Raw genomic sequence first — 14,855 nt, 5'->3', positions numbered from 1 at the left:
AACTGGAAGAAGGAAATTGTTAATTTACTGAGATGGAGAAGACTATGGGAGGAATAGGCTCAGGGTGGGAGGAAAAGAAGTATCAAAAGTTTAATACTATACAAAGTTCAGATGCCTATTAGGTACCCAAGTGGGGATGTCTAGAGGCAACTCAATATTTATGATCCTGAACTTCAGGGAAGAGGTCTGAATTGGAGACATAAATTTAAGATTGGCCAGAGCATGGGTGGTATTCAAAAACGCAAGATAGGATCGAATTGCCAGGGGCATTATTGTAGAAGAGGTCCAAAGACTAAGAACTTGCAAAGGTTTAGATGTCTAGGAAATAAGGAAAAACCATCAGATGAAACTGAGACAGTGATAGTAAGTGCAGTACCATGGAGATGCACTACCCAAATTCCACTTCAGGGAAAGACTTGTTTCCCAGAAAAGGAAGTATGGGGAGCAGAATGCCACAGATATCAGCTACTTTAGGTTTACCCTTGGCAGCAGAGACGACCCTGGCAAAAAGCATGACCTTCTCTAACAATCCCACTGTTTTCTATATTGGAAGCCTATTCTGGGAATTTTTAGGTAAATAGTCCTATAGTTAGTAATACTGAAGGAACCATCACATGAAGAGAATTAAATGAAACCCCATAATCAAATTCAACTTTCTTCCTTTTTTGAATTGTAATATCTTAAACAGCTCTTTAATTCAGTAAGTTTTGCATTTTATACTTAATTAGTAAATATAAGTATTTCTCTAACTATTTTGGAGGCTCTATGACTTCCTTGGTCATACAATTATAGCAACAAAAGCAAAAATGCAGGAAGGAACAACTTTGAATGGCTTTTTTTACCCAATTGCAATTATCTGTTAATTTTCTATATTTCCAATAGATGGTCAAAAACTATACATCTTTGTACCTATGGTATCTAAACATGCACTAGTTCTTGACTTGTACTCAATAAATAAACCCTATATAAACAAATTAATTAATGTATCCTCATAGACAGAGCTATTGAAAAGAAAAATGAAAACCATCTAATTTAATTTTCTTTTCCTTTTTGTTCTTTGTTTTCCCTCCTTTTTTTTATAAATAGAATGCCAAAAAAGAATGAAGTGGCAGAAAAATAAGAGAAGAGGGGCAGGAAACATCTAAATAATACATAATTAACTGATGGCTGATTGTAAGATTATTTCTTTTATCATTTACATAAAAGCTTGAAGTGTAGCATGGTCAAATAATTTGTGTAACACAGCACAGATTTATCACCAGTCTATGCACCATCCACCAGTTCAATCACAATTGTTGGAACATTTTGTTCACTTCTGAAAAATTGTGTTTCACATCTATAACTTCAAACATTTATATATTAATTGAAGTTATGTATTTCTAATTGACCTTTTCTACTTTTCACATTTTTCGTAATTTAAAATGCATTAGTTACCATGGAAACAATGTCATCACGTAAGAGCAAACCTTGGTGACATCCACAAATGAAATATAAAATCAATTAATAAAATGGCTGTGTAATTTATAATAGTTAGAATGAGTTACCTGATCTAATGTGAAATACAGAATGGGGGGAGAGGTGTGGCCACCCATCAGAGCTTTTTTCTCCTGAAATCTCAGGTAAGTTCAGTCATCATACCCTTATAATAGATGAGCTTATTTTACGTACATTTTGCCACATAAATCATCTCAGAAATGGTTCAGAGTTTTAATTAACCTCAGGAAAAAAAAGGGAAAATAAAATTAAGCAATCCACAGACTCTGCACTGATCTTCCATTCCAGGATCTTTGCCTCCTTCTAACTGTGCCTTACACTGAATTGCTGATTTCTCCATCTGGTGATTTGTTTGCAGATGAGTCTGACTTAGCTCAGGAGAAGACACAAAGTAGGCAACTTCAGGCGATGAGACTTCAGGGCACCAGGAAGATCTCTGTATAAGAAAACTGTCTCTCACCCCATGGTCTCTTGTGCATGAAATTCTACCATTTATTTCCATTAGTTGAGCATCACCTTCCCTAGAGGATCTCTCTTAAACTACAGATCTGAATTGCCAAAATTTGAGACCACAACATATTCCAGAGAGCCTCATATTTTACAGATGAGGAAACTTGAACCCCAGTACCAAATATCAGGTAAAGAACAGAGCTAAATGAGAATACCTGTCTCCTAGCAAATTAATAACCCAGAAGCCCTCGGAGCCTGTAAAAGAGGTGTGCAAAGAGGGAAAACGGGTGGTAGTAGTTTATTTTGGATGTGATTCCAGTTAATAGGGGTGAAGAACCAGGGAGAGTAAAACAGGAAAGAAAAGAAAGCCAATATAACAATCCTTAGTGAATGGTTTGATATGGAATACTATACAACAGTGAAAAGAACCAGCCACTAACCTACAATATAGGTGAACCTCACTGGCATAATATTGCATCTGAGAAGTCAGACCCAGGTCAAGATATACAGTATGAATATATTTTAAATTCAGAAACAGAGGGTGCATAAGCTAACCTTCTGAGGTGCTCAAAATATTCTATATCTTAAACTTGGTGATGGTTCCATGGATATGTATATATGCACACATACTCATAAAGTTCTTTGTGTAAGATTATGAAGTTTTTTGTGAGTTATGCCTCAATTTTTTGTCTTTTTTGAAAGAATGCTTTATTGAGTTGATCAACACTGTAGCCAACAGCTGTTCAATTCTGCAGGGACCTTCATAGTGTTATTTAGAATGAAGTTTACAGGGGCACCTGGGTGGCTCAGTGGATTAAGCCTCTGCCTTCGGCTCAGGTCATGATCTCAGGGTCCTGGGATCGAGCCCCACATCGGGCTCTCTGCTCAGCGGGGAGCCTGCTTCCCTCTCTCTCTCTCTGCCTGCCTCTCTGCCTACTTGTGATCTCTCTCTCTCTGTCAAATAAATAAGTAAATTTATTAAAAAAAAAAAAAAAAAGAATGAAGTTTATAAGTGCTTACCTGAGGAATGAGAGGGAGAAACATTTAGCTATCATATCCCAGTGCCTATTGATTGTTTCCCTGATGGGGTATTAATTTCCCCACATCTACATGTGTGCCAAGTGGACCTGAAAAAGCCCCAAGGCAGAAAGCAAGAGACAGACAGCTCATCTTTGAGATGAGGCACGGACAACATAACAGAGATGGGAGTGTGCGAGCAACTGTTCTCCTGCTGGAATCACAGGTAAAGCTGAGAAAGATGTGAAACAACAAGTTATGTCTGATCCACACAGACTTCCCACACATGCCAAGGACATGATACTATAGGTGAAGCAAAAATGTCAAATCCTGTTGTGTATAAAAAGGGTAACCTAGGGGAAGGCAGGGAAAACTGAACAGGAAGTCATCAGAGAGGGAGAAAAACCATGAGAGACTCTTAACTATAGGAAACAAACTGAGGGTTGTTGGAGGGGAGGTAGGTGGGGGGATGGGATAATTGGGTGATGGGCATTAAGGAGGGCACGTGATGTGATGACCACTGGGTGTTATACACAACTGATGAATTACTGAACACCACATCTGAAAATAATGATGCACTATATGTTGGCTAATCGAATTGAATTTAAATAAAATTTTTATGAAAGGAAAAGGTAATCTTAGTGAAAAAAAATGGATAAATGATAAGAAAACATGATTATATCTCAAATAAAATATATCCCACTTGGTCTTGTGATGCTTTAAAATCAATGATCCCCATGTGGAAAAACCTTGCATATGTAAGGGAAATAAAGAGGAGTGGAAAGGGTTGTACCACTTCCCCTTTCCACAATGAGGCCCTGGTAGGTCCAAAAATACATAGAGTGAGATCAATATCAGTGGAGATAAATTGACCAATGAGGAGATGCCTTTAATGATAGAGTAAGAGAGCTGAGAAAGAGTTTTAGATTAATGTCAAGATTTCCCAATAATCAAATACCCTGCAGTTCAGGCACTGAAACTTCATTAACTACTTATGAAAGTTCCTTTTGCAGCAAATAACTTTGAGCACTTTGCAACCTTCCTTAGAAGAGAGGGAAGGACTGAGAAATGTGTTCCTTAGCAATAAAATTAAGTACATTTATATAAATTAGTCTCTCCAAGGGTTCCCAATCAAATCACTGCCTTGACTCTCTAGCTGAACTCAGCTGCTAGAAAAACACTTAAATGGGCTACAACAAAACTTAGCACAAGCAGAGAAAGTAACAAAGGCTGTGTCCATCACACAAATTGATGTTATGGAGACTGTTGTTGCCTGACTGTAACCAACCTCCATTCACTCCTCCCTTCTTTCTGTCAGGTAGCCCTTCCACAAACAGCACATAAAAATCGGTCCTGATATGACTTACGTAGCTTAAACCAAAGAGAACATTCCATTTTCCTAGGCTCTATTATTAATTCAGACTATCAGATGACCATGGTATACAAGCATTTCTTCTTCTCCCTTGGAATGTTTTTCTGGGTGATTATAAAGCCAGGAACTGTGGTCTTCATATTGCTTAAAGTCTGAGAACATTCCATGAACATAGAGGAAAGGGGAGTGAAGAAAGGAGAATGAAAAGAACATGCACTGAGGCAACTGTGAAGCCCAAAACACCCCTGGACTTGTAAATATAGGGCCAATAATTTTGATGTATTTCAGATGGTTTGATTGTGTTTCATGTTGCTGCTGATTCATTTATTTTGCTTTGTTTTATTTCTATTTTTTTTAAAGATTTTATTCATTTATTTGACAGACAGAGATCACAAGTAGGCAGAGAGGCAGGCAGAGAGAGGGGGGAAGCAGGCTCCCTGCCGAGCAGAGAGCCTGATGCGGGGTTCGATCTCAGGACCCTGAGATCACGACCTGAGCCGAAGGCAGAGGCTTAACCCACTGAGCCACCCAGGTGCCCCGTTTTATTTCTATTTTTAACAACTATGACCCTTCACCAAATAAAGACTGCATGAGCCAAATACCATCTGCCACACTGAAATACAAGCAGGATATCCTGGCATTCCCATTCTTGATTGAAGTTCATCATCATTTTCCTTAATTTTTGGAACTGTATGGGATATTTCCAAACTAATTAGAATAAAATATATTTCTTTCCAGGTAAACTGACTTGCTTACCTATTCCTATTTTGTGCAAATATTATTATAAATTCCAGCTTTAGTAAGAGGTCTCTGAACCTACCTAAATTCATTCAAAACAGCTCTGAGATTCTAAGCTGTAGCAATCTCTTGGCCTAGAATTTCATCTGAGCTAAGAGACTAGAAAGTAAAAGAAAATGCACAATTCTTTTTTCATTCATTTCTAAACAATCTGAGCAACTAAACATATAAAGCATGATTCTGGGTATTGACTGAGTTTAATGTAAAGGAAATTTTTTTTTCTTCTTAAGATTTTTTATTTATTTAATTGATAGACAGAGCACAAGTAGGCAGAGAAGCAGACAGAGGGAGAGGGGGAAGCAGGCTCCCTGCAGAGCAGAGAGCCTGATGCGGGGCTCGATCCCAGGACCCTGGGATCACAACCTGAGCTAAAGGCAGATGCTTTAACCCACTGAGCCACCCAAGTGCCCCGTAAAGGAAAATTTTATTTCTCTTCCTTCTTGCAAAGCTTTTCATTTAGGAATTTTTTTAAAATCTTGTTAAACTGAAGTGGAACAAATACAAAAAAGCCTCTTATTAACAAATCCTTATTATATGTGTGTGTATTAATATATAAATATTCATATATATGTATATGCAATTCTATGTATTCAAATTGTTTTTAACTGGACACTAGTTACCTATTTAAAAGTTAAATAGGTAAAATAGTTAATAGGTTAAATAGTTAAATAGTTACCTATTTTATAAAACCACTAGCTTAAAAAAAAAAAACAACACTAGCTCTCACATATTTTTATCATGAATCAAGCTCTGGTCTTCCACTGTCTTTCTCTGTGTCCTTAAATCCCTAACTGTACCTTGATGTTATTGGTAGAAAAGCAAGTCTTCTTGATGTCTTCGGGAAACTCACAAGTCCTTCCCTCACTTTGTATGTCATACCATGCAATATTTTTACCTTTTTTTTCTATGGTAATTTAGGAAGAGGATATTCCAGGTAGGTTTTAAGCAATCAAACTTTGCTTTACCGCTTGTCCTTTACTTTACCGCTTGTCCTTTACTTTAACACTACTCAATACTGGGGCCCCTGGGTGGCTCAGTCATTAAGCATCCAACTCTTAATCAGTTAAGCATCCAACTCTTGATTTCAGCTCAGGTCATGATCTCAGGGTTATGAGATGGAGCTAGCTCTGTGTTGGCTCTGTGCTGGGTGTAAAGACTGCTTAGGAGTCTCTCCCTCTCCCATTGCCCCTTTCCCTCCTAGTTCACACATGTACGCTCTCTCAAAAACAAACAAACAAACAAACAAAAAAACACCAAACCTACTCAGTACAACTTATCTCTTCTACAGATTTCAAAAAGGCTGTTTTGTGTTGATATGAGTCACTACTGCTTCTATGTGAAGAAAAATTAAGATGCTAAAATAAATGAACATGTCAGTCATTTCTTCTGCTTCCAACCAAATGTGTAAAATTGTGTGGTTGGTAAGCTAGAAAGACTTTAAAATAAATAACAATTTCACTTTACAGCTCAGCTTAGAAGGACATCTCTTTTGGCTTCTCAGAGAGAATACATGCCACAATTATGCTGCATTAAAAAGCAATCCTAAAATCAAAGTGGCTCAAAAAAACAAACAAAAAAATAAGGTTTATTTTTTGGTCAAGCTGTATGTCCACTGTAGATCACCTATATCTACTCTGCACTGTCGTCACTCAGGATCCTGGCTAATGGAGCAGCCACTGTTTGGAATGCTATTAATCACTTTGGCAGAGGGAAAAGAATATGGCAAATCACCCATTGGCTCTCCAAGTAGAGAAGGTTTTGCTCACACTCTAATGACCTAGAAGGTTTTGCTCACATTTTTTTTAAGATTTTATTTATTTATTTGACAGAGAGAGTGAGAGAAAGAGCACAAGTGGGGCAGCAGAGGGAGAGGGAGAAGCAGCACCTCCCTTCGCTGGGCAGGGAGACCCGATGTGGGGCCTAATCCCAGGACCTGGGGATCATGACCCACACTGAAGACAGATGCTCAACCAACTGAGCCATCCAGGTGCCCCTTTTGCTCACATTTTAATGACCAAAGCAAGTTTCATGACCACTCCAGAAAGACAAAGAAATGCAATCCCAAAATGCCCTGCAGGAGAAACCAAAATAACTATGCAACAGTGTCATCATAAATAAATTCTTCACTTTCCTGCTACAAATCTATAAAATTTCTTCTCCAACCATCTTCTCATCCTTCCCTACTGTAACAGTAGAAGAGAAGTCTTTCTTCTTGACAATATTTACCCTTCCTTATCTGCCCCTAACAGGTTAGGACCCAGCTCTATAGATTACACCCTCTCTCCCACATCTTCTACTCCTTGCGTTTTACCCCCTCTCATTAGAATTTATATTTGCTCTTTCTAATTTAAAATGTAAAAATTCACCCTTCCCATTTCTATTTCTTCTCAACCATCACTTTGCCTCACTCCTCTCACAGCCCCATTTTTAAAAGATACGTATACATTCCCAAAGCCATTTACGCAACTCCTAATCATATCTCAATGTGCTGGATCTATCTTTACCACTCTATTGAAACCACTTTTATTAAAGTCACTAATGACTTCTTGTTGCTAAACCTCAAGTGCACATTCTAGTTTTCATATTAGTTAACTCTTGGCAAGAAAGTCTACTCCCTACCACTCCCAAAAATACTTCCTTCATTTGACTCTGTAGTATTACTTTCTTCCTACATCTCCAAGGGGTTCTGTCTCAGTCATTTTGAATAAACCTCATTCTCCTCCTGTTCTTTAAATAGTGATGTTCTTGGGCTCTTGTTCTTGTCTCTTTTGTCTTCTCACCGAACATGAGTCTCATCATCATGGGTGGCATCATTCATTCCCATGACTTCAGTTAACACCTGCATGCCAAGGACTCCTAAATCTCAACACAAAGAGCTGATACAATCTCACAGTTATCTTGCCTACAACACTGCACTTTCAGTGCTTGCCTCCGTTCACATAGTAAATATCATCTAATTTCTAGACGCACCAGATCTGATTCACATGAAACCAGTCAGTTCTGAAGTCAAAAATGAAAAGACAAAAAACTAACATGTAATCTTTCATTAGCACTTATCTAAATTTTAATAAAATAATAATCTACGTGTGTGTTTGTTTAATATCTCTTTTTCCCTGGGATACGAGACAGTGAATGTGCCCCCCTCTCTCTAGGGCTTGACACAGTGGTGCTAAATAAACAGTTGTTAACAACTGTTGCAATTCCAATTGATACTTCTCATCTAACTATCAACCTTCTCAAACATCCTTTCCGGATGGTCTGGTATACTTAATTCTATGCAAGGGCATTGCAGTGCGGGGCCTATGAAAAGTTGTTCTATCTTAGTACACAGGACAATAATCTACTTCAAAAATGATAAACCATGATTGTTAATCTGAATAGACTAGGTTACACTGTATTAACAATCCTAAAATATTAGTGGCTCAGACAAATCGGGCTTATATTTATTCATGCTATATCTCTACTGATGTTTTCCACCAACAGAAGCTCCATGAGAATTGTTATAGACTGAAATGAAATGTGCCCAATTCATATATTGAAGGCCTCAATGTGACTATATTTGGAAAGAGCACCTTTAAACAGGTAACTGAGGTTCAATGAGGTCAGAAGGATTTGTGTCCTTGTAAGAAGAGGAAGAAACACCAAGGGTATATGTGCACAGAGAAAAGGCCCTGTAGCAGCAAGAGAAGACCACACATTAAGTGAAGAAGAGGGGCCTCACGAGAAATCAAACCTAGTAGCACATTGAATTTGGCCTCCCAACCTCCAGAACTGTGACAAAATAAATTTCTGTTATTTAAGTTACCCAGGCTGTGGCATTTTTAAGTGGCAGCCCTACCAAACTGATATGAGCAGTAAAAATTTAACAGTCCCTGGTGCCAGTATCCTATTCATGCTTGGATGCTGTCCTGTTTCTGTGAAGTTCCAAGGATCAACATGAGGAGAAATTTTCATCCACTGTCAGTGTCACTCCATTTGTACCAAAAATATGACAACTTTTCATTGTCCATATTCTAATATAAGGCATAGATATTACTTTAATTATGCTACAAAATAGAACAATACTATTGATACATTGTCCTTAATAAGGTTGTCTACATTGAACGTCAAGAAGCAAATTCTCTGACAGATCATTTTTTTAAAGCCTGTGATAAAATAGCAATAATAAGAGCAAAAACTTAAATATTCAATTATGATTTCCATTCCTCAAGAAGACAGAAAAGAGTCCCAATCTAAATTCTATCTATATAAGCCCAGATGTAAGGAATGTGACCAACAGAAGTTATCATGAAGACTCTTTAGAGTCAGCTCCCATCTGGTTCTGGTAAAGTTTCTGGTTTACTCAGAAAGTATTACTGACCCCAAGACAGACTCTTGGGACAGACTCAGGAAACTCCTAGACCAAAGAAGATATTGTTTGATAGAACAGCAGCTCTGGGGGCAGGATACTGGGGGAAGCACCAAGCTGCCCTTGATTTACCATCAAGCTAAAATACTTGATTTATCATCAAGCTATAATTGGCACATCCCAACCCTTTGGAAGTTATCCTAGAATTGCCTCTAATCCCAGCACTTGCAGCTCCCCTCCTATTTTGCTTCCTATTTGTCTTCCCATTTTGTCTCATGATAACATTACCAGTTGTCCCATTCTGTAGCTCATTTCCTTTTTTTGAACTTCCTATTCCCAAGAGATTGTCCAGTGTGTCCTCTTGGTCTCACAAGTGGCCCAGGTAGAGTCCAATGACTCACAATGAATCTACTTGTCTCTGAAATCATTGCCAATGCCATCTTTCCATAGATTCACTATAGTGAGGAATAGGCAAAGCTATAGGCACTATAGGCAAAGCTGTTCATCCCTGTAACTGTGTGGAGCAGGAGAGAAAAAGGATGCTTTACTATGACTGAGTTTACAACAGTTCTTTTGTTTCTATCCCTGGCACTCCACTCAATGAGGAAGTGGTTTCAATCGTGTTTCTCCTCTTCCTAGCCAGGACAACAGTTTCTGGCTCACATCCTATCCTAGCTACCTCAACCATGAACACACACTACCTACCAGCAATGCCCTAGTCTTGCCAAAAAGCTCAGCCTCTCAGCCACTTCTGCCATGAGTTATATCAGTAAAAATTAACATGAGTCCTGTTTCCTTTTCAACTTTGCCTATATCAGTGACTTGCCATTTCCTTAAACTCTCCTTCACTTAAACTCATGTTGTAATGTTGTAAGCCATTAAACCAAAAGAAAACAAACAAAATAGCTTCAGGGTACTGCTTTTTAAAAGCCTCAAGAATGAGGTCAAAACCAGAGTTTTGAGAGTGGCTCTTTGGAGAGGATCCACAGTGGCTGACAACTTGAAGCATATTCACACTGTCACCCCACGTCAAGAAGAAGCATCCCATAGCATCTCCTCTCTGCAGCCATATTTCCTACCAGTTTCCTCCCCTGCAATGCTGCCTGCTGCCTTGCTTCTGTATGACCTTGAAGGAGGTCTCTGCCCCCTCCCTCAGAGGCACCCATTTCAGGTTGCCATCTCACAGTGACTGAGGTGTTCAGCTGTCACTCATTTACCCCATGCATCCAGGAGTATGATTACAATGCAGTTCTCTCTTTGAATAAATAATGTAGATCTGCCAGTTTCTGAATTTGCCCTGTAGAGGTCAGTTCCAGAAAAACTTTTTACTCTTTCTGCAATGCTTCTTTATACGGACTTGTGCAAATAGGTACTGCTTATTATCTCTTTTAATGGAGGAAGGAAGAGAAGAAAATAAAGAAAAAAAATTTATATACATTTGATCTGAACACCATAACTGAAGCCAAGCAGTATGCTAGATGTTGGCACATGCATTTTTATTTTTGCAGAAAATGGGTCTGATTTGAGTACTGTCTGAATCCAAAATCCATATTCTTCCCAATACATCATGCTGCCAGGCACCATAAAAAGCTGGTATCCTTTTAAGAAATGGAGGAAGAAAAAGTATAGGATGAGTGGCCATTGTGCTAGAAAGAACTGCCTATGACACTTCTCTGGTTGTTCTAGTCTCTCACTGACCTGTTTCACCAAGTCCCTTGTTCATTTATCCTTTGCCTATATAGGGACCAAAAAATGTCTCTTCCACCTTTTGATGACCATGCCTGAAATTTTAGCCTTGTTCCCCTCAACTCTGTAGTCTTTAAGAATTTCCATGTAAAATAAAATGCTACATAGATCCTGGGATATATTTGTTGGTGGCCAGTGGGCAAACCTAACAGATGACTTAACTGAATGTGTATTTGTTTTACTATTTGATAGAGTGAACCTCAGTAATAGAGACTCACTAGACAGCTTAGTTTTGGTAAGGGGGAAGAAAAAGAAAAGATGAAGGAAGTGAAAAGTCTAAAAGTCTAAAGGTATGAGCAACTTGGAGAAAACAGTCAAGGGCAGGTATTAGCCAATTAGTAAATTGGGGTAGTAATAAAAACCCTCAATGTGGGAGAAGGAGGTAGAAAGAGAAAAACAGAAGGGTACCAAACTCCACTGTGGCTTAAAGGACAATACCAGCCAAATTGATTGGGGGAGAAAAGCTTGAACAAATGATAAACTAATAAAAGGAAAGAGAAATTTGGGCACAACAGACTCCTAAGTTTATCTCTATTGTAGAACACATACCATTCTTGTTGAAATTGTCTATTTGCTGGAACCTCCATTAGATCATAGGTTTTTAGAAGAGAGGAGGCTCTGTGTCTATTTTATTCGTGTGAGATTACAGCACTGCCTGGAATGCACAGTATAATCCATGTTCAATGGATGAATAAGTGAAAACAGTTTCCTTTCTTTTCTATTTCTCATACACAAAATCTTTGCTATGAAGAACCAGATATACTTCATATATGATGGAGCTTCAATTGTGTGTTTAGGATTTTTAGAGATTCTAGGACACTTTGGTAAATATAAACTGTGTAATTTACAGAAAAGCAAATATCTTCCCTTAGAAATGTGGTAATGTCCAACATCTAACAAATATTATTTTTGTGATAATTATTATTATTTGTCATCAGCAGTTTACTAATTTTCAAGGGTCTTTATTTATGGTTAAACATGCTTCTTTACATATTCTATTTATATATATGTCATTTAAATCAAGCTCTACTCTGACAGCTATTACATTATACTTCAATATATATAACACAGATGTAGATAAAATATAGCTAATGATTCCAGAATAGTTCCTCTAGACATGCTATATATTTTAAATTTAATTTAATCTCCTTCTTACATATCAGGGGGAAATGTGTGAGTTTTTTTTTCCCATGTATCCCTCTTTCCTCATTATCAAAGTGTTTATACTGAATTATTTTTAAAAGGCAGCATTTAGTATTCAATCAAATAATAAGGAGAATGTGTTCCTTCCCAGTGGTTTAATAATAATTCTTGCATCACCAACCCTGAATATTCATGTTATGGAAATGTGTCCTACTTCTATAGATTTCATCACTGTCAGCTGGTGCCACAGCAGAACACAGGGACAGTTAGTCAGTCTAAGTACATTCAGCATTTTAGCAATTACCAAAATGTCTTCCCTGACTTACTATCAATAATTCAACTTTTGAGGAATATAATACTGAGACACAGGAGACTGACCAATAAATATTCTGCTATTCTTTGGAAAACCTTAATTGCATAAAATTGTGATATCACTTGACTCAAGTCTTACTTCAGCTATATCTGCATGACATAAAAATGATTGAGCAATTCAGTGGGGGAAATAAATCAATCAAGACAGTTTTTTTGTCTTTAGGTAAAGTGACTTATTGCATATTTATTTTTCCCCCACTTTGCTGTTAGAACACAGCTTGTCAATGGTCTGATATTCATCATCTTCATTCCTCAAAACATTTATTAGTCATGCTTTAACCTCAATTCTCTTGGCAGTATGACCTTGGCCTAGTCACTTAATCTCCCTAGAATTCAGTTTCTTCATCTGTAAAATGGGTAAGGTAGACTGGGTTGGGGTTAAGAAACTTATTCTATAAAGAAACAAGTATTTTAGGGTGCCTGGGTGGCTCAGTGGGTTAAGCCTCTGCCTTCGGCTCAGATCATGGTCCCAGGGTCCTGGGATCGAGTCCTGCATCAGGCTCTCTGCTCAGCAGGGATCCTGCCTCCCTCTCTCTCTCTGCCTGTCTCTCTGCCTACTTGTGATCTCTCTCTGTCAAATAAATAAATAAAATCTTTAAAAAAAAAAAAAGAAACAAGTATTTTAGGCTTTGCGGGACATACAATCTCTGTTACAACTATTCAGCTCTGCTATTTTAATGCAAAAGCAGACATACATGATATGTAAATGCATAAGCATTTCTGTGTTCCAATAAAATGTTATTTATAAAGATAGGCAGGCAGCGAGACAGGTTTGGCTTTGTATAGCAGTTAGTCAATCCCTTTCAGGTTTTTTTCAAATCTATTATCCTATATGTTAGATACCTATAAGGCACCTGAACACATAGGGGAATGAACTCATCTAGTCTTTCAGTGACCTAGAATTAAAGGGGCCTAGAAATTCTCCATTACAGAAAAATTCCTCTGAAAAAAATCAAGTACCCCTAAGTAAACTCAACTGATTAACAGATTGACAAAGATTCCTTAATTCTGGCTAGGCAGCACACATTTTATTGGTAGCCCAGGGTGTATAGATTCTATGAAATCCAGGCCAAGTCTCCAGGTTATTTCTAGAAAAGGAAAGAATATGCTTGCAAGAATGACAGGATTTCATTCCAAGTTTTGTTGCTTTTGACTGCACTGAAGGAACTAATCAGCTTTAAAGCAAATATTAGGTCACATTGTAGCTTCAAACTTAGAGAAAAAAAAAAGAGAACCATTTTTGCATCTCTGTGTAGAGTACCTATTTCATTAAGTAGCTCAGATGGATAAAAGTCTCAAAAGTCAAGGTCATGAGTTAATCCCTTGTGAATGTCTGTCTGTGAAGATCTGCAGTTTCATCCTACTACACACAGAAACACACACATGAAGGGTATAAGACTTGACATTGCCTGTCTATGGAGATCTAGTAGATAATTGTATGCTGAAAGAGGATTCTGTCACATTCAAAATAACTTTAAAATGTTTATAGGGGTATGATAACTGTCCAAGAAACATGTCCACAGTGACAAGGAATCCAAGGATAATAAAACAAAGGACAGATGGGGAGCCTGGGTGGCTCAGATGGTTAAGTGTCTGCCTTCAACTCAGGTCATGATCCCAGTGTCCTGAGATCAAGCTCTGCATTGGGCTCCCTGCTCAGCGGGGAGTCTGCTTCTTCCTCCTGCTGTTCTTGTGTTCTTGCTCACTCTCTCTCTCTATCCCTCTCAAATAAATAAAATCTTAAAAAAAAAAAAAAAAGGAAGGACAGAGTCCATTTGGTTTGCAGCAGGGTTTCTCAACCTTGGCACTACTAATATTTGAACTGGATAATTTTTTGTTGCAGTTTGCAGGGTGGGGGGTTGCTGTTCATTGTAGGATGCACAGGATGTAGATGGACTATGAGCAGCTCACTATCCCTTTCCTCAGTCATAACAAACAAAAATGTTTCCACACATTGACAGATGTTCTGGGTGGGGGAGGAGAAGGCTAAGCCACACCTAGTTGAGAACACGTGGATTACAGAAACTTAAGATACTGAATTTGCCATAAATCATCATTCATGCCACAGAAGTTAAGTAGTACCCCAGACCAACACTGATATTCAGAAATATTTTA

This window comes from Martes martes (assembly GCF_963455335.1).
Source record: "Martes martes genome assembly, chromosome: 11".
NCBI classification, from domain to species: Eukaryota; Metazoa; Chordata; class Mammalia; order Carnivora; family Mustelidae; genus Martes; species Martes martes.
Note: the sequence above shows the minus strand (reverse complement) of the source record.